Here is a 21,696-nt window from a genome sequence, read left to right as displayed (position 1 = left end):
TGGCTAGTCCACATTTTATTTATCCATTCATCTGTTGATAGAGTATTTGGGTTCTTGATAGATATTTGTATGTCTCTATGAGCATTTATGTATAAGTATAGATATTTTCTCTTCATTTCTCTTGAGTATATACCTAGGAGTAGAATTTCTGCCATGCTAATTGTGATTAATCTTTGAGAAATTGATAAATTGTTCTCTAGAGTGGCTGCACTATTTTGTAATACGTGAGGGTTCCAATTTCTCCACATCTTAGTTGCCAAATAATCTCCATTATTCTCTGTCTTTTTTATTACAGCCATTCTAGTGACACCAAATTACAGTGGTATTGCCCACTAGCTGTTAAATAAAATCCTTCTGCTTAAATCTAGTTTCTTGCAACTAGCCCTGACTGATCCATTCCTGGTTCAGTGCACAATGGCCTGTCCTATCTCTGGACTATACTACACAGTTGAACAGTCATCCATTAGTTGGATGCAAGATTATCTTCTCCTCTCCAAGGTCATAAGCTACTGGAGGTCAAAGAGACCATTACCTACTTCTCTGTCTTACCTGCAATGTCTAACCTGAAGTTCAACACTTATGAGGTTGTTAATTGGGAAACTGTTGATTGGTTCATCAAAACAAGTTTCTTGTTTACTACACAATTCTAGAAATGTGTCTTGCTTTTATTAAGAAGACTCAATCATTGAGACGTATAGCAGGTGCTGGGGACATGGATTTTGGAGATTCATCAGGTTTGGGTTCTAATTCTATCTCTACTGATTACTAGCTGTGGGACCCGAAGATCAGTTAATTAGCCTCTGTGAGCTGTGGCTTTCCTATTTACAAATAGAAATAATAACAGATATCTCAGACAAATGTTATGAGGGTTAAACTCCATCCTGTATGTAAAACAATAGAACAGGGTGTGTGGAAATCTCACAATAAATATTAGTTTCCTCTGCAACCCCACACTGCACCCTGCAATTCCCACTCCCAGCAATCCGGCTTAGAGATGCATCTTAGTTATATTTACTGTTACAAGTATTATGTTAAGGGGCCAAACAGTGGAAATCAGGGGAGGAGGGAAAGAAATTGCCCAAACTCAATGGAGAGAACAGAGAGCTGTTGATTTGAGAGAGGCCAAATATGAAATTGCTGTTCAGAAGGAAGGAACAGGATGCAAGGATGCCTGGGCTCTGCTGTTTACATGTCCTGTTTCCCAAAGGACTCTTTTTTTGGGTTATGACCACATAGGCATAGAATCTTTTTAGAGCGAGGTTGATGTTTATTTCAGATGACCTATTTCTAGGGGCATTCTGGGATCTGACTGGAAGAAGCCATGTGTACACCATAGGCTGAAGGATTAATCGTGGGAGAGGCTGGCATGAATGTTGGTGTGTTATGGGAAGATCGTTGTCTGTGGCAGCTGTCTTTATCCGTAGCACATTCAAAGAAAGCTTTCATCCTGGAGGGCTTAAAATAAAGCACCTCAGGGAATGAAAGTTTTTGTAACATAGTTGTGAAGGGGTTGAGCTGACATCTGTATGATAAATTAATGGGAGTTGAGTCTGGTTTTTGAATGAACCTTACCTGGAAGACAATATAACTTGTCATTTATTTAGTGTTAAATTTTTATCTTTTACTTTTACTAGGTAATTTAAATTCTTTTAGTAGGAGTCAAAGTCCTGCTACAGTTTTTTCAGTGTAAGCTCAGATGCAAAATAAATCTGTAAGGGTTAACAGACTGATATTTTTTATTAATGTGTAAATTACTGGGTGTACCACCTTTGTGAGAGTGGGTTTTAGTGGTGAACCAAGGGAAGTGATCACAAGGGAACCAGCTTCCTAAAAAAGGTACACTATAAAGGTGAAAATGGCATAGAGAATCGGGAGGCTGCAGACACAGAAATTAACTTCTTGGTTTCCCCAAAGCCAGCCCTATCTGGCTTCATTGTCATTCAGCAAACATTTAGTAATCATCTCCTATAGACTAGGTTCTGTGCTAAGAACTTGGATGACAAGGCAGGACCTTTATTGTGAAATCCTTTATGTCGTGTGCAGATCTGAACCTGATCTACCTTTATAATTTGGATCCTGGAGCTCAAAAAAATGAATTCTAGCCTAGCTCAGTCTACTTGTAGTCAACCTATGGACTTGTGAACATGATAATAAGAGACTATTTTTGTAAGCCTCTGATTTGGGGGTTGTTTGTTACATAGTATTAATGTAATAGCTGACTGATACATCATGATAAGTTTGGATTGTCTTCTAAGAGCATCAGGGAGCCCCTGAAGAATTTTGATCAAGGGAGAGCTTGATAACTTTTGAATTTTAGAATAATCTCTTTGGCCACAATAGGCTTATGGGTGGCCATTACTCTTTATGCTGGGTGCCCAATGAGGCACATGGAGCAACTGTGAAGACCCAAGTAGCTGCCAGTCCAAAGATAATGAGAGGCAAGTAGTGAATATCTGAACCAACTTGTAGCTTGAAGACTGAAGAATGGATCAAAGACAGCAAGACTGGGCTCAGGAAGACCAGAAAGGAGACTACTGCAATCATGTAGGCTTGAAGTCGGAAAGTGACTGTAAAAAAAAGGGCATTATTTAGGTGGTAGAACTGATTGGTCTTGGTGTTTGTTTAATTGCATGTGAGAGTTGCAGGAGAGGAAGGTTAAGGGTGACTTGGCTGGTTAGCAGGATAGATAGAGTGCTCTTCACTCAAGAAAAGACATTTTTTCAAGGTGAGATGGCAGCTGAGGCAGACAGGTAGGTTCATTTAGAACATACTGACTTTGTGTTTCCAAGTTATATTGAGAAGACATTTAAATATTCAGATCTGGAGAGCAAGAGAGTAAACTGCCTGGACACTTGCAGTTGTTTGTTGTCAACAAACAATAGTAAGAGTTTCCTGGTGAATATATGAATTTTCCCAAGGAGATGATGTGGTACAAAAGTAAAAGGTAGCTGAGAACAGACCTCTAGAGAGTTCTGACATTTAAAGCATGGGTCAAAAAAGAAGAGCCTAGAAAAGAGACTGAGTAGCTGTAGAGTGTAGGAGACAGTGGCTTCATGGAAATCAAAACAGTAAAGAATTGTACAAAAGAGGGAGTGGTAACAGGGTTAAATTTTACGGAGAGAGAATGTATATGACCTAGACATCCAATCACTGGTACTAGAACCAAAAAGAATTGGGTTCAAGTCCTGGCTCAGCAATTTATAGCTGTGTGACACATTACTTTACCTCTCCAAGGAAGGTTGTTTTCTGACCTGTAAGATGGGAATAATTTTAGTATCTATTTTATATGACTGATGGGACAACAAATGAGTTTGTAGAGATACGAGTACTTACTTAGAGTAGCACTGATACGAGTACTTACTTAGAGTAGCGCTGATGCTTCTTCATTAAATCCTAACCATTATTACTGTTAGCCATTTCTTAGCAAGAGGAAGTCATTGGTGATCAAGGGGACAGCAGTTTTAATGGTGTGGTGGGACAGAAGCCAGGTTGTAGTGGGAAGGGACTGAGCAGGAGAACTGGTAACACTAAGGTAGAAAACTCTGTTGCCTGAACATAAGGGAGAGAAAAAAATATATAGAATAATAACTTGAAGGGAAGTACAATAGAAGAAAATTTTAATAGTTTTCTTTTTTCCATTCATTTCTGTATTTTTAATAAAAATTGTATATATTTAAAGTGTACAAACATGATGATTGATATATATATATATACTTAGTAAAATGATTCCTGTAGTCCAGCTATGTCATCTCATCACATAGTTACAATTTTGGTGTGATGAATGCACCTGAAATCTACTCTTTTAGCATATTTCCAGTGTTCAGTGCAGTATTATTAAATATAGCAATCAGGCATATATGTTAGATCTCTAGGCTTTTTCATTCTATGTAACTACAACTTTGTACACTTTGATCAACCTTTCCCTATTCACCCAACCAAGCCCCTAGAAGCCACCATTCTTTTCACTCTCTACTTCTATGAGTTATGTGTTTTTTGCTTTCCTCCAGATTCCACATATAAGTCAGATCACATAGCAATTTTTTTTCCTGTCTGGTTTATTTCACTTAGCGTAATGTCCTCCATGTTTATCCATGTTTTCCCCAAAGCCAAGATTTCCGTCTTTCTAATGGTGGAATAGTATTCCATTGTGTATAAATAGCACATCTTCTTTATCCATTCATCTGTTGATGGACACTTGGGTTGGTTTTATATCTTGACTATTGTGAATAATGTTTCAGTGAATAAGGGGATGCAGATATCACTTTCAGATCCTGATTTAATTTCATTCAGATATATGCCCAGAAGGGGGATTGCTGCAACATATTGTAGTTCTATTTTTAATATTTTGAGGTATCTCCATACCCTTTTCCATAATGGATATACCAATTTACAACCACAGTGTACAAGGGTTTCCTTTTCTCTACATCATCACCAATGCTTGTTAGCTCTTGTCTTTTTGACTATAGCCATTCTAACAGGAGAGAGGGATATCTTTTTGCAGTTTTGATTTACATTTCCTAGATGATTTGTGATATTTATAGCACCTTTTCATATGCCCATTTTTAAATTTGAGTTATTATTATTATTATTATTTGCCATTGTGTTGTGTTTCTTATATATTTTAGATATTAACCCCTTATCAAAAGTATAGTTTGCAAATATTTTCTCCCATTCTATAGTTTGTTTCTTCATCTGTTCATTGTTATGTAGAAGTTTTTAAGTTTAATACTGTCTGTCTCTTGCAAGAGGAAATTAACTTTGCTTGTTTATAAGCTGTGGGGAGAGTTGCAAGAAAGAAGAGAGAGAATTTGTAAAGCAAGGCCTCAGAGGATGATAGAACCCCAAGAATGAGTAGTGGAATAAGGCTCCAACTGTTGAAAAAAATAAAAGACGGCCTTTCACTGAAAATGGAAGCAAAGAAAAGTTTCAAAAAAGGTAAGTAAAATGAGATATTGAAAATTCCATTTTCCAGAATCCCAAAGATCTGAAGACTAGACCTCAAAAGAGAAGCATTAGGAAGTAAGCCACACTTCAATGGCTCATGGATAAGGAGCAGGGGCTTTGGATGGTTTCTGACATAAGAGGGAGTAAAGACATTGTACTGGTGAAAGGCAATGTGTGTCCCATATGATACCTCCCCATAACTTCAAGCCTCAATGAAGTTATGAAATTCACAAAACCACTATTGTAATAGGATTACCTGTGGAAAATAGTGAAGGGGCCACGGTGAGCATACTGGCTATGAGGGGTTCCTTAGAGACAAAACACAAGGTGCAAAACAAATAGATAAGGCAAAGGCAATTAAGTATTGCATTTGCATAAATCTTAAGGAGGCTCTCTTGACTTACACAGGTAGAGAAATTGAGGGCTGAAGTCTTAGGTCAAATTATTTAGGTCTCTGATCATCAGAGGGACACCCAAGGTCACATTTCAGTTATAAAAGTTTGTTAGGGGGGCGCCTGGGTGGCTCAGTGGTTAAGCAGCTGCCTTCGGCTCAGGTCATGATCTCAGGGTCCTGGGATTGAGTCCCGCATCGGGCTCTCTGCTCAGCAGGGAGCCTGCTTCCTCCTCTCTCTCTCTCTGCCTGCCTCTCTGCCTACTTGTGATTTCTCTCTGTCAAATAAATAAATATAATCTTTAAAAAAAAAAGTTTGTTAGGGAAGGGATGTGGGTGGGGTTGAACAAAGCAGCAATTTTGTTGAGGTTGTTCGCATTTTATCACATACACACATATATGCATTTTTTTTTCCAGCTAAGTGGGAGGTGAAGTAGTTACTATGAGTTCTGGTGATGGTGATACCACTGGGGAGGTGGTTGAGGAGACTGGTAATGGTGAAATCCACTGGGCTATATGGTCTTCAGAAGAGTTCAATATTTAAGGCTCAAGAGCCCTGAAAGCAGAAAGTTGGCTTACTCCATTTAGAGTTTCACCAGGTAGGCTCCAAAGAGAAGAAGCAAGAGTAGGGAGAGTACAAATCAGACAGAGGGACTTGGATGATGGGTCACTGATGGATGTTCTCTGTGTTGTTGGAGGATGGTGCAGGAGAAAAGTCTGTATTTATACAATTTACATTGTAATTTAAATTTTATTTATACATTATACAGTATACAATTAGGGCAGAGTCCTTATTTCAGGTCAATTTAATCTGACTTAAGTTTTTTCTTTTTTTCAAGTTCCTACTGTATATTTAATTGTGCAACTGACAGACCCATACCAAACGTTAAATTATAAAGTCAAACAATAAATCAGTGGAAACATTTTTCATCTAATTTTTCAGAGCTATGTCACTTGTATAAAGTGAGGCATAATTGTGCCAAGGCTTTACAGTAACCTTATATTTAAAAATATTTATGTTGTGCAATTAAAACACTAATAACCACAATAAGCAGCTTCTCATCTACCAGTGTAGCAGAGACGAGAAAGTTTTGCCATCTCAGTGCTGCAGTGGGAAATGGAGGCATGCTGAAACAGACTCATTTCTTCAAGGGTTCTTTGTATTCTGGAGCATCCCAGTTTCTGAATATATGGTATATCATGTAAACTTCCAAACAAGAACAGTGAACAAATAAGCTATCATTTATGAATATTTATGGAGCCCTTGTGTCATGCTTAGCCTATAGTGAGTGCTATAAATTATTAAGATGAAGATGTGCAATGTATATTCCTAGACTTAAAAATTCTATAATCTGGTTAGAGAGTCTAAACCTCAATATACTAGAAGTTTACAAAAATTTTAGAGATAAATAACTTGAGATAATGACAAGAAAAATCCTGAGGCATGTATGAGGTGACCAGTGAGTGGAATAGACAATAAGTTGGAGGTCAGAGGAAAGAAGAGGTCAGAATGGGCTCATGTTGACAGAGAAGACTTCACACAGGGGGGTGATAATTTGACTGGACCTTGGGGAATGGGTAGTGTTTGGTGAGTCATCTTTATCATTATCATCTTGCTTATACAAGAGCAGTTGCATAAATATGAACCCTTATAAGTCTCCATTTTAAAGGAGTTTTCAGACAGAAACTCAGTCTGAAAATAATTCCCTTTGAATAAATATCAAGAAGAGGGAAAGATGGGAAGACTAATTTTAATAAAATCACATTTTCCTACCAAGAACTGGCTCTGCTGGATTAGATTTAGTTTCCTTAGGATCTCACCACCTCTTATCTTACCTGTGCCTAAAATCTGCATTTGTGACACGGATGAATCCTCCAGCTGCCCAGATTCTTAATGCTCTATTATGCCTTATTTCTCCATGAAGGAAAAGTAAGCCAAAACTTGCTGGCTTTCCAGAATGTTCATTTCAGTTTTCTGAGGAATTCTCCTAAAGTTGGCAAATATTGTGGCCTGGATAGAATCATGGCTGGGTAGAGCGTTGCTACTCTTCACCTCTCAAGTGGAAAGCTTATGGTCAAGGGTTCTGAGAAAATGTACAGTTTAGAGTTCTACTCAATTGATGACTGGATAGTGAGCTGATAGGGATAGAATGATCATTGAATAGTGACTGTCACTACAGTCCTCTGCAGACTCTGCGGGGAGCAGAGTCACACTGGAACAGCTCTTCAAGAATGGGTCCTTGACATCTGTGACCTGAATCCAGCAGGTGCTGAACTTGCCTATTCTTCAAATACACACCCCTGCCTTCTTTGTCCTTCCACACAAAAAGCCTTATTTTCTCTCTCCTAAAATGAGGCTAGGTGATCAAAAAAATCATTAAATTCAAACACTCAGCAATCCAAAGTTCTACATTTAGAAACACAGTTGACTTTGGTCAAGATGAGGACCAAGAAAACATGGGAAATCTTCTTTCCCCTCCTACACATCAAGTTACTAGACACTAAAAAATGTTTTTTAAAAAGTATATAGCTAAACTTGTAAATAAGAAATAGAAATGTCCATGTGTCAGAAATTGAGAATCTATAGATGTGAATGCTACTTATGTCTGATGAGTAATCCTAGCATCTTTGGGTATGGATTTTAACAACCAGAAAAAAAGTTCAGTCAAGTCTTTAGTTCTGTACATGGGGGAAGGTTATAGTTAGGCTCTCTGCAGATCACGGGCCAGGCTCCTATCCTTAGGCCATGGATATCGAAAGAATCAGCTAAGAAATATAGATCCTTATTCTTTGTTGCTTATTCAGGCTCAAATTCTCACAGTAATCCCATCATATAGAAGCCCTGTACCAAAATATAAACTAAATATTTGTGTGTAATCAGTGAATCCCATTGAACCCCTAGCAAAGACAACCTTGGAAAAGCTTGATAGGTTCTTATCCACAAACTAGGACACCATGCAAAGTAGATTTTAAATGTGCTTAAAAGTATTCAAAAAGTTGGGTGGGGGGGGAGGAGAGCAATAGAACTTGTAAGTATAGGACATCATTTTTTTTTTAAAGATTTTATTTATTTATTTGACAGACAGAGATCACAACTAGGCAGAGAGGCAGGCAGAGAGAGAGGAAGGGAAGCAGACTCCCTGCTGAGCAGAGAGCCCGATGCGGGGCTCGATCCCAGGACCCTGAGATCATGACCTGAGCCGAAGGCAGAGGCTTTAACCCACTGAGCCACCCAGGCACCCCGGACACCCTTTTATTAAAAGGAGGCATTTGAAAGAGAATCACGTAGCACGGCAGATTGTATCTTCCAAAACCGTTACTCATGGATGGCCACAGCAATGCTTCCCATCCTACATGCTTTTCTCTCACAATGTGTCCTTTACACTCCTTCCGTCAAGAGGTGAGGTCTGTGTCACCTCCCTTAAGGAACATGATTGTGACTCATTTGTAATTAATAGAATGAGGAAAATTTGTAATTGTAGAATAGACTTCTGAGGTTACATCAGAAATGTGGGGTAGTTTTTGCCTTGCTAATTGGATCACTTGTGTTAGAGTCCTGAGCTGCCATGTAAGGAGTCCAGATGCCCAGGAGTGGTCAGGGGTGAGGAAGCCCAAGTGACCCCATGTAGAGGTCCCATGACTAAAGAAAGAGAGATCTCTGGCCATCTATAACTTCTCCAGAACCTGCTGTTCTAGCTCTAAACACTGTCTGATTGCAACTGTGTAAGAGATCCTAAGCAAGAACCTCAGATGGAAACTCTTCTGAATTCCTCATCTACAAAATCACATGCAAAATTAAAAGGTTGTTTTAAGCTGCTAAGTTTTGAGATAGTTTGCTATTTAGCAATCAGTAACTGGAACATATAGAAACCCCAGAAGTTAAAATATTGAGAAAACTTATTAAGACAATTGGATTAAATAGTAGTTTAGATCATCTGAAGAGAAAATTACAGAATTAGAATTACAGAATATATATATATATAATATACATATGTGTGTGTGTGTATATATATATATAGATAGAAAAATAGATAGATAGATAAAGAAATTATACAGAATGCAGAGCACAGAGAGAAAAGTCAGAAAAATCAAAAGGGAAATTAGGAGACGTGGAAATTAAAATATAAAATAAGAGGTTACACCAGATGTCTGGGAGAGATTGCAGAGAAAGAAAAAAGAGACAAGAGGAGAGCAAATATTTAAAGAGATAATGGCTGAACATTTCCCAGAATCAAGGAAAGATATGAGTCTTCAGGTAAAAATTGTACAAATGAATTAAGTAGAATAAATACAAACAAATCTGAATGTATATAGTAGAGTGGAAACATAGAAAGTCAAGGTACAAGAGAAAACCCTAAAATTTCAAGATAGAAAGAAAAGATTAGCTATTGGATTGAGCCATGTGAAATAGAGATCAGCTGTAGATCACAAATGACTGAGCAAGGATTCTGCTTCTGCCTCTGAAAGAGTAACTGCTATGGGATTTCCCCTCCCTCTGTAAATAGCTAGAAAGCAAGACAACTATATTGACCCAAATGTCCACTACTTGGATTGTAGTTTACCCATATAGTGGAATTTTAGTCAGCAATAAAAAGGAGCAAACTCCCAACAGATACGATAATAAGAATAAATCTCAAAAGCATTATGCTAAATGAAAGGAGCAAGATACAAAAGAGTATATGCTATATGATTCCATGTATGCAAAATTCTAGAAAATTCCATCTGATTTATAGTGACAAAGAGATTAGTGCTTGTCAGGGATGGGAAGAGGGATAGATTGTAATGGGTAATGAGGGAATATTTTTGAGTGTTGTAAATGTGTTTTTTATTTTAAGATTTATTTTTTTATATTGGGGGTTGGGGCAGAGGGAGATGGAGAGAGAGAATCTCAAGCAGACTTCCCACTGAGCACAGAGACTTATGCCGGTTTTGGTCCCATGACCCTGAGATCATGACCTGAGCTCAAATCAATAGCTGGACGCTTAATTGACTAAGCCACCCAGGTGCCCTAGGTGTTGGAAATGTTTTATATCTTGATTGTGATGATGGTTACATTGCTGTACACTTGCCAAAACTCATTTAATTATGTACTTTAAATTGGTGAGTTTTATTATTTGTAAATTTATCTCAACAAAATATGGTTGGATACTGGGAATTTCATACAGTTCAATAAAACATAAAGACAGAATGGCAGCAGTCTTTTCATCAGTAACAGTAGATGGTATAAGTCATAACATAATATTTTTAAAACTATGAAGAAAAACCTCAGTATCAACCTAGGAAGTCGTTCATTAGTTAAATCAGTGGTTTTCCAACATTAGTGTATATCAGAATCACCTGGAGGATTTATGCAAACACATAACCCCCAGAGTTTCTGACTCGGGAGGTCTTAGGTGGGATGAGAATATAATTTCTAACAAGTTCCTACATATTTCAGATTCTACTATTGTAGGGACTATACTGAGGAACCATGACCCTAACCACCACATGAGACATAGAGAAAAAAGAAAATTTTGTTCTTCAACAACCTCCCTAAGAGACCTTAGGGAGACCTAAGAGACCTATCTATAAACCTTCTCTGAAAGAGCTAGTAAGCTATTCTTCAATACTGAGGAGAACAAATCCAAAAGGGGTGAACGGTAAGCAAGCAGCAATTCCTTAAAGATTACCAACCCATCTCCCCAACCAAACTGCCCAAACACTGCTCTTTTCAACTTTGTGGAAGGTTTCCTCCCACTTCAGAAGAGTATATCAGATGACTTCTCACAGCAGTAAAAAAGCAGAAGGGAAAGGAAGTTCTGTTCTCCTATCCTTAATAGATTGAATTATTTTCCTGCTACAAATGTAAGAAGCACTTAATTGTTAGAAGGAGAGACCAATCAGGGTACACACTACGGGCCAGATTGTTCATGTAGTAGCAAAGTAAGTGTGAGGAGGTGAAAGTGATCCACCCTGGCTGCCCGTGATAGGGGCTGCGTTTCTCTAGAGGTGCTGAAAACAATTGTAAAGCCGAGTTAAAGTTGTTAAGTTTTTGCTTATCACCATGTGCTAGCAATTCTAAATGATGTCAGTGATAAAATACTCATCCCCTCAAAATCTTTTGTTGGTCTAACAGTTGTTGGCATGCTGTCACATTTATTTTTTATTTTTTATTTTTTATAAACATATGTTTATATCCCCAGGGGATGCTGTCACATTTTAATAGTATATGTAAACTTCAAATGAGCAAATTTGTATTACTTCTCCTTTAATAAATACTGCATTCTACATGAAAGTTAATATGGAAAAGTCCCTGTTATACAGTCAGCTTCCAATATATTGAGACTTACCCACACGCTTTTGTTTCTTGAGTAAGTTAGTAATGGGACAGAATTATTTGAGTTTGCTTTCTGTCTCTGACCCCAGAGGTATTATGTATTTCCAAATTTAAATGGTAGATCAGAAATAAACCCTCATACCACAGTACTTATAAAAACAAAGAAATGGACCTGAGTTACCAAAAGTCCATCTTTCTATGAGACCACTTAGACGTTTTCATTACATTTGAAATTTAAAATAGTAAGACAGAATGTAAAATTTGACGTGTAATATTTTTGTTTAGTGAGGACAAATTTTAGCTCATTCACAATGGTTTTTACTGAATATCTTTAAAATTGAAATTTCTTTTTAGTTCTTTTTCTTCTTGTTTTTAAACTCTGCTAAAAAAATAAATAAATAAACTCTGCTATTCATTACCATAACATACTATATGTAAATAAAAGGGTTTTTCATCTTTTAAGATTGATTTATTTATTTTAGGGAGACAGGGAGGGAGAGAGAGAGAAAACACTCAGGCGTGTGAGTGGTGGGGGGCAGAGGGTCAGGACTCAAGCAGACTCTAGCTGAGGGCCGAGCTGGATGAGATCATGAAGATGAGATCCTCATGACCAGAGCCGAAATCAAGAGTTGAACACTTAATCGATTGAACCCATCCAGGTAACCCAGGGTTTTTAATCTTTGACTCCAAAATGCATTATCAAAAATACATTATCATTAAAAATTATTAATCGGTTACTGATTTTCTTTTATGAATTGTAATATTTATAGCTATGTACTTTTTACCACCCTGTGTGTGTGCCAGTAAACATACATACCATTAAATAAAATATAGGTTTTCTTTTCTGGCCATCATTGATTATTTGTTTAATTTTGTGATTATTACTGAAACAGTTTTGTCATCCAGGGGAGGGAATGTTAAGAATGATATACTCTGTTGCTGGCTGGTAGTGGGTGTTTGTAAATTCTGAAATGATTCTGTGGAGTGAAAAATATATATAAATATAAATATTATGATGTATAAAAGGAAACTGGTAATAGATTAACACTTTTTAATGACAATGCATTTTTGGAGTCAAAGATTAAAAACCTTTATTTTTACATATTATTATGTTATGAATAATAACAGTTTAAAAACAAATCAGAAGAAATAACTAAAAAGAAATTTCAGTTTTAAAGATATTAATATTCAGTAAGAATCATTTTGAATGAACTAAAATTTGTACTCACTAAACAAAAATAATACACCTCGAAGTTTACATTCATTCTGTCTTACCATTTTCGATTTCAAACACGATAAAAATGTCTAAGTGGTCACATAGAAAGATGGAGTTCTGGCAACTCAAGTTCTATTTCTTTGTTTTTACAAGCACTATGGTATGAGGGTTTATTTCAAATCTACCATTTAAATTTTGAAATACATAATACCTCTGGGATTAGAGACAGAAAGCAAACTCAAATAATTCTGTCCCGTTACCAACTTACTTTTAAAACAAAGAAAACAGAAAAGTGGAAAGAAGCTTAACTTTCTGGTTAACAAATTACCATAGTTGAGAAAAAACTCCCTTAACACCAGGGAACACAGGGGTGGTAGTTGGAATGTAGTGGAAGACTGAGAGCTGATGTTGGAGCAATAATGATGGCCTGGTGGCACTGGCCACTGAACAGGGAGGCCAATGCACAGAGAATAGCAACAAGAAGTCCATAAACACTGAACAAACCTTTTTTTAAGGGAGAATGGATCAGATAAGAGCATGAGCCACCTGTGATCTCTAGAAGAGAGGACACATGGAGGTTTGGAGAGGAGTCAAAGAAAACTATTTCACTTGCCATTTAAGGCTATAATTGCCACTAAACAGATGTGGCTTCAGTAAACAAAGCTTGCCTTGGCTTGAAAGTAGTCCTCCTTGACTGTAGTCCCATGACATAAATCAATAATATTTTGAGTAACAGTAGCATGAAAGATATATTGTAATTAGCAGTGTGTGTGTGTGTGTGTGTGTGTGTGTGAGAGAGAGAGAGACAGAGAGACAGAGAGAGCTTTATAAAAAAATTTTTTGCAAGGCACCTACCAGGGCCAGCCCTGGACTTAATTAAGAAGCTGATGAAGTTCAACTTCTGCATCTGGCTTCATCAGGTCCTTTATATATTTATATATTTATTTTAAAGATTTTATTTATTTATTTGGCACAGAGAGAGAGAGAGAGATCACAAGTAGGCAGAGAGGCAGGCAGAGAGGCAGGTGGCAGGGAAGCAGGCTCCCCACCAAGCAGAGAGCCTGATGCAGTGCTCAATCCCAGGATCCTGAGATCATGACCTGGGCCAAAGGTAGAGGCTTAACCCACTGAACCACCCAGGTGCCCCTCTTCAGGTCCTTTAAACCTCTGGTGTGTGCCCATCTTCTTTTCACAAGGCACCTGGGGTCATCCTGTTCTCCCTGAAGTTTCCTTCTTCTTCTTCTTTTTTTTTTTTTTTGTTAAAGATTTTATTTATTTATTTGACAGAGCGATCACAAGGAGGCAGAGAGGTAGGCAGAGAGGCAGGCATAGAGGGAGGCAGAGAGAGAGAGGAGGAAGCAGGCTTCCCGATGAGCAGAGAGTCGTCTGATGCGGGACTCGATCCCAGGACGCTGTGATCATGATCTAAGCCGAAGGCAGAGGCCTTAACCCACTGAGCCACCCAGGCGCCCCCTGAAGTTTCCTTCTAATAAAAATATTTTTTACACTAAGGTCTAAAGGGCTAAAAACTGACAAATGTCAACTCATCCAGTGTATTTACTTTTTTTAAACATAAGCTTTTTATTTTGTGATGATTGTAGATTCACATGTAGTTGTAAGAAGTAAAACAGAAATCCCAGGCACCTTCTGCCAGTTTCCTCCAAAAATAACATCTCGAAAAACTGGACCAGGATATCCTAACGAGGTCTTGAAATCGATACTCAACATTTAGAACATTTCCATCCCCATACGTCTCCTTTATGTTGCCCTTTCATGGCCCTGCCCCATCCACTTCCCTCCCACCCCCTGCTGCTTCCTTAACTCTGGGCAACCACAAATATGCTTGCCCTTTCTATAATTTTGTCATTTCAGGAACACTATATAAATGACATCATACAATATGTAAACTTTAGGAATTGGCTTTTCTTACTCAGCCTTCTTCTCTGGAGATTCACTGAAGTTGCTGTTTATATTATAAGTTCATTCCTTTTTATTGCTCAGTAGTATTCCATGGCATGAATATACCACAGTTTTTTTTAAACCATTTACACATTGAAGGACACCTGTGTCCTAGTTTTTGATTATCATGAAAAAGATGCTATAAATATTTATGTGCAGGTTTTGTGTGAATGTAAATTTTCATTTCTCTGGGATAAACACCCAAGAGTTTAATTGTATGGTTATGTGGTAGTTATGTGCCATTGTAGTTGTTTAGAAGAAACTGCCAAATTATTTTCCTGAGCAGCTTTCCTATTGTGCATTTTTACCAGAAATGTGTGAGGGACCTAGTTTCTCTAGATCCTTATCAGTATATGGTGTTGTCACTATTTTTTGTTTTCACCATTCCAATAGGTATATAATGATATCTCCTTGAGGTTTTGTTTTTTTTTAAGATTTTATTTATTTATTTGACAGACAGATCATGAGTAGGCAGAGAGGCAGGCAGAGAGAGAGGGGAGGAAGCAGGCTCCCTGCTGAGCAGAGAGCCCGATGTGGGACTCGATCCCAGGACCCTGAGATCATGACCTGAGCCGAAGGCAGCGGCTTAACCCACTGAGCCACCCAGGCGCCCCCTCCTTGAGGTTTTGATTGACACTTCCCTAATGACTAACAGAGTAGAACTTCTTTTCATGTATTCTGTGCTGCATGTATATCTTTTTTAGTAAAATGTCTGTTGATGTCTTTTTCCCTTTTTCTCATTGGATTGTTTTTTACTATTGCATTTTGAGAGCTCGTTATATTTTCTAGATACTACTCCTTTGTCAGATACGCATTTTGCAAATAATTTCTCCCAGACCATAGCTTGCTTATCGTTTTATCCACTTAGTAGGGTCTTTCATAGAGCAAGAATTTTCAACTTTTACTAATTCTCACTTACCAATTTTTCCTTCCATGGATTGTGCTTTGGAGGGCCCTAGGCCTGGGGCTATGGTTTCTTCTCCTGTTGTATTTGGCTACAGTAAAGCAGTTATTGTTTAAAAACTTTTCATCTTTCAGATTCTTGGCTAGAGAAAGCAAGCTTTTATTGGGACTTTTATGTCTGTGCTTGTTGGCATTTCCATGTTGCCATCTTCTTCCAATACCCAGTCTGGGTATACGAAGAAAAAAAAAAAAAGAAAGAGAAGAAAATTCAGGTAACTCATCACCATGTCATTCCTTGGGTCCTGAGGTCTCTGGCCAGTCTAATGTCTTCTCTCTACCATTTAGAGTACCTATGTTTTCAAATATAATGTCCAGAGTTTTTAGTTGTACTTAGTAGGAAGAGTAGGGAAAGGTATAGATCCTCTATCTTCCTCAAAGCAGAAGTCCTGTATGACTTTCTATTAGAGAGTTAGGGACATGATGAAAGAAAGTGAGCCATCAGATTTTTATTTTGATTAATTTTTTTTATAGTAAAGCCAGTCCTACTAAACTATGAGAACACAGTCCCTTTAAAATCAAAGACAGATAAACATTCATGAATATACATATAGAGGATTCACAGTCAGATTTAGCACATTAAGTCAAGCCACAAATAAATGGGCAAATGCATATGTTAATACAGGTCAAAAAAATGATTACCTTAGAACATTTTGACCCAAGTTAAATACACACTAAAGGAAGCAGCTATAGGAGGGTCACAAGGGTCTTTGAATCAATCTGGGAAAAATACCTAAAGGAAATGATGTTTGAAGAGTTGCTGTATAATATGGGAAATGGGTTTGTCAATTAGATGGTGAATAAACTGTAAGGTGTAGTATTTTCCAGTGCATTTTTTTTCACCTCCAGAAGTTTAATTAGTGTGTTTTTGCATTTTTCTACAACTCTCTCCATTTTATTCATGTTTTTCCCCTACCTCCTTAAATGAACAGAGCTTATTCATAATAGCTGGCCTCTGTGGGAAATGGATTGTGGAGCAGCTTTGAGCGAATTGAGGGAAGTGATTGCGATGCAAAAGATGAGAGAAATTGGGTAAAATCAGTGTCCTGTAATTTTTGAGATAGAAGGAACTAAGAGAGGGGCACCTGGGTGGCTCAGTCAGTCAAGTGTCTACATTTGGCTCAAGTCATGATCCCAGGGTCCTTGGATTGAGCCCTGAGTCAGGCTCCCTGTTCAGTGGGAAACCTGCTTCTCCCTCTCTCTCTCCCTCTGCCCCTTCCTCCTGCTCCTGTACTCCCTCTCTCTCAAATAAATAAAAACTTTTTTTGGAAGAAGAAGAAGAAGAAACTAAGAGATTATCTAGTCCCATCTCCTCACTGCAAATGGTAAATGTCAGGGTGGTGAGACATGTACATTTAGAGGGTCACTTATAGCATTCATGTGTACAGACATGTATCTTTTGTAGAATCATTTAAGAATATTTCATAGACATAATACATCTTACTCTAAATATTTTAGTTTATATTTTCTAAGAAAAATGACATTTATATTCTCTTGCATAATTCCCACACAGTCATCAGATTCAGGAATATAATACTGATGCAATGTTATTACCTAATATTCAGTACATATTTAAATTTTAGCAGTTTCCCCAATAATGTCTTTCATAGTCATTTTCCTTTCCTGCCCAGGATCAGGTGTTGCATTTAGTTCTCAAATCTTCCTAGTCTTTAAAATAGAGCACAGAATATCCTACCATTGGATTTGTTTGTTTTATCATAATTACATTTGAGTTATATATTTTTGGTATGAGTACTGTATGTGATATTGTGACTTGTTTGGTATACCACATCAAGAAGTGTACAGTGTCAAGTTGTCTTCTTGGTGTTGATAATTTTGATCACTTGGTCATGGTGATGTCCAACAAATTTTTCATCTGAAAAGTTACCATTTCTAACTTTGTAATTAATGTGTAATCATTTCTGGCATTCTTCATTTTGTTGAGTAGGTCCAAATTTCCATCCGTTATCATTTTTTTAATCTCCCTATATAACTTCCTTTATCATCTTTTTGTAGGAAAGATCTGCTGTAAATGCTGTAAATGCTGATACCAGGCATTTTCAATAATACATTGTAGCAATTGTCTCAGCTTTGTCTGAAAATGTCTTTATTTCACTTTCATTTTTGAAATGTATTTTTGCTGGCAAAAGAATTCTAGATTTCCAGCTTCTTTCCATAAAGAAGTAAACAGTAAAGAGGCCCCATTGTCTTCTGGTTGCATAATTTTTTTTCAAAAGATTTAATTTATTTATTTGACAGAGAGAGATCACAAATAGGGAGAGAGACAGAGAGGGGGAAGCAGGCTCCCAGCTGAGCAGAGAGCCCGATGCGGGAGTCCCAGGTCCCTGAGATCATGACCTGAGTCAAAGACAGTGGTTTAGCCCACTGAGCTGCCCAGGCACTCCTGGTTGCATAATTTTTGACCAGAAGTAAGTCATCATTCTTATCTTGTATCTTATCTTCTTACCCTTTGTTTTCCTCTGAATTTGTTTACAATTTTTTTAGGCTAGTTTTTAGTAATTAGATCAAATTACCATGATTTTCTGTAGGCTTATTCTGTTTGTTTTTGTTTTTTGTTTTTTTTTTTGTAGTGGTAGCTTAGATTACTGATTTTAGATTTTTCTGTCTTCTAATACAAGTAATTAAAGACATAAATTTTCCTCTAAGCACTGCCTTATCTGTATTCCATAAATGTTGATATGTCATGTTTTATTTTCATTTAGTCCAGGATATTTTCCAAGTTTCCTTGTGATTTCTTCTTTGATCCATGGATTATATAGAAATGTGTTGTTTATTTTCTATTTCTGATTTCCTCAAATTTCTTTTTGTTGTTGACTGCCAGCTAATTTGGTGTGATCAGAAAATGTACTTTATATACTCTCAATCCTTTTAAGTTTGTTGAAAATAGTTTTATGTTCTAGCATGGCATATTCTCTATTGCAGAGAATGTCCTATGGGTACTTGAAAAGAATGTATATTTTGTTGTTTGGAGGTATGGTGTTCTGTAAATGTCAGTTATGTCAAATTGGTTGTGTTGTTCAAGTCCTCTATAATCTTTTTTACTATCTAGTTTTATCAATTACTGAGAAAGGAAAGCTGAAGTTTCTAACTATACTTGTTGAATTGTGTATTTTTCCTTTTATTCTGTCAGTTTCTGCTTTATGTGTTTTGAGGCTCTGCTGTTACTTTCATAATTTTTATTTTTCTTCCCTGAAGGAAATTATCCTCTTGAAATTTAACTCTTTTTATCCTCATGAAATTTCCCCCTTGTCTTTTGGTAAGATTTTTTTGTTTTAATGTTTATTTGTCTGATGTTAATATGGCCACCCCAGTTTCTTATGGTTACTGTATGCACGATATACTTTTTGTCATTGGCATTAGTCAGGGTTCTCTGCAGAAACAGAACCAACAGCATACACACACACACACACACACATACACACGTGCATGCATGCACACACACATAGAGACAGAGACAGAGAGACATTTCTTTTTAAGGAATTGGCTCACATAGTAAGTCTAAAATCTGCAGAGTAGGCTGGCAGGATGAGGACCCAGGGGAGCTGCAGTTTGATCCAAAGGCCATCTACTGCGGCACATGGGTGGCTCATTGATTAAGCACCTGCCTTCAGCTCAGGTCGTGGACTTGGGGTCCTGGGATCTAACTCCGTGTTAGGCTCTGTGTTCAATGAAGTGTCTGCTTCTCCCTCTTCCATTGTCCCTCCTCCCCCAACCTGTGCTCACTGGCTTGCTCTCTCTCTCTCAGACAACAACAACAAAAACAACAACAACCCACAAAAAAAAAAAAAAAAAAAAAAAGGCCCCCTACTGGCAGAATTCCTTGTTGCCCAGGGGAGGTCAGCTTTTGTTCTATGAAGATCTTCAACTAAATCAGATAAGGACCACACATATTATGAAAGGTAACCGGCTTCACTCAGAGTCCATCCATTTAAATGTTAATTTCACTCAAAAAAACATTTTCACAGAAACGTCCATAATAATGTTTGATTAAATATCTGGGTAATATGGCCCAGTTAGCTTGACATATGACATAACAATCATACCATCCTTTTACTTCCAATCCATTTGTGTCTTTAAATCTAATCTTTTTCTCTTATAGACAGCACATTATTGGATCTTGTTTTTTCATCCAGTCTGACACTCTCTGCTGCTTGAGTTAGTCCATTCACATCTCACACAATATTTAACATGGTTGGATTTACATATGCCACGTTCCTGTCTGTCTTCAGTACATCTCGTGGCTTTTTGCTTTTGTGTTCGTCCTTTGTTGTATTTTTTTGTGTCAAACAAAAATTTTGGTATGCAATTGTTATTCCTATTTTGATTTTTTTTAAATCACTATTTTTAAAGCTTTGTTGTTGTTGTTCTGCGGAGTATAATGTACATCTTAATTACCACAAGCTACTGCAGGTTGATCCCAACTTAATTCCAGGAAAATGTGGCAACTTTACGAACTTTACTCCAATATAACTCTATTTCCACCTCCTTCTTTTGTGATATTATTGCCATATATATATATATATATATGATTTATTTATTTACTTTAGAGAAAGAAACACAGAGAGACAGAGTACAAGTGGGAGGACAGTCAGAGAGGAAATAAAGAATCTCAAGCAGAATCCTGGCTTAGCATGGAGTCCATCATGGGGCTTGATTTCATGATTTTGAGATCATGACCTGAGGTGAAATCAAGAGTCAGATGCTTAACTGACTGAACCACCCAGGCACCCTGTCATATAATTTTATATATGTGTTATAAACCCAACAATATAGTGTTATAATTATTATTTTATACAATCTCATATTTTTAAAGAAAGTTAAGAGAAAATACATTTACTTATAAACTATATTATATATTTATAAATACATGTTTCTTTTATATATATATTTGTTTATCTGTTCTATTTACCCACATATTTTTTATTTCTGTGCTCTTCATTTCTCTCTGTGGTTTATATTTGCAATCTGGTATTACTTTCTTTAAGCCCAAAGGACTAGGACTTCCTTTAGTATTTCCTGTATGACAGGTTGACTAGTAACACATTCTCTGAATTTTTGATCTTCAGAAATGTCCTTATTTTTAGTTTTGATGGTTATGGAATTCTTGATTAAAAGCGTTTTGTTTTTGGGACGCCTGGGTGGCTCAGTTGGTTGAGCGGCTGCCTTCGGCTCAGGTCATGATCCCAGCGTCCTGGGATCGAGTCCCGCATCGGGCTCCTTGCTCGGCAGGGAGCCTGCTTCTCCCTCTGCCTCTGCCTGCCTCTCTGTCTGCCTGTGGTCACTCGCTCGCTCTCCCTCTATGCCTGACAAATAAATAAATAAAATCTTTAAATTAAAAAAAAAAAAAAAGCGGTTTTTTTTTTTGTTTTGTTTTTGTTTTTGCAGCAATTTGAATATGTCATTCTCCTGCCTTTTGGACTGCATTATTTCTGATGAGAAATTAGCTGTTAATCACATTTTTGTTCCCTTGTACATGATGAGTCATTTTTTTCTTACTGATTTTGAGATGTTCTTTTCTTTGGTTTTCAGCTTTTTGACTATGATGTGTTTGGGGTGGAGCTTGAAAGTTTATCATTCTTGGAGTTTGTTGAACTTATTGGATTTAAAGATTAATGTTAGCCATGAAACTTGGAGGATTTTTTGGTTTTGTTTTTTCCAATTTTTTTTTCTAACTTTCTCTCTCTTCACTTTCTGTTGCTCCAAGTACATGGATTTTTCTTTTTTTTTTTTTTTTAAGATTTTATTTATTTATTTGATAGAGATCACAAGCAGGCAGCGAGGCAGGCAGAGAGAGGGGAGGGGAAGCAGGCTCCCCGCTGAGCAGAGAGCCAGGAAGTGGGGCTGGATCCCAGGATCCTGGGATCCTGACCTGAGCCGAAGGCAGAGGCT

At 37.3% G+C, this 21,696-nt stretch overlaps 1 long non-coding RNA gene across 1 annotated transcript in view; it reads left to right on the top strand.

The window, feature by feature from the left end:
• The window catches only part of LOC132022574 (uncharacterized), a 110,870-nt gene that overhangs the window by 79,372 nt on the left and 9,802 nt on the right, over positions 1 to 21,696 (top strand). Inside the window, exon 3 of the long non-coding RNA XR_009405632.1 lies at positions 4,774 to 4,935. This is a non-coding gene — a long non-coding RNA (uncharacterized LOC132022574). The remainder of the gene's footprint in view (positions 1 to 4,773; positions 4,936 to 21,696) is intronic.

This window comes from Mustela nigripes, chromosome 7 (genome assembly GCF_022355385.1).
Source record: "Mustela nigripes isolate SB6536 chromosome 7, MUSNIG.SB6536, whole genome shotgun sequence".
NCBI lineage: Eukaryota > Metazoa > Chordata > Mammalia > Carnivora > Mustelidae > Mustela > Mustela nigripes.
This window is presented reverse-complemented; position numbering and strand designations above follow the sequence as displayed.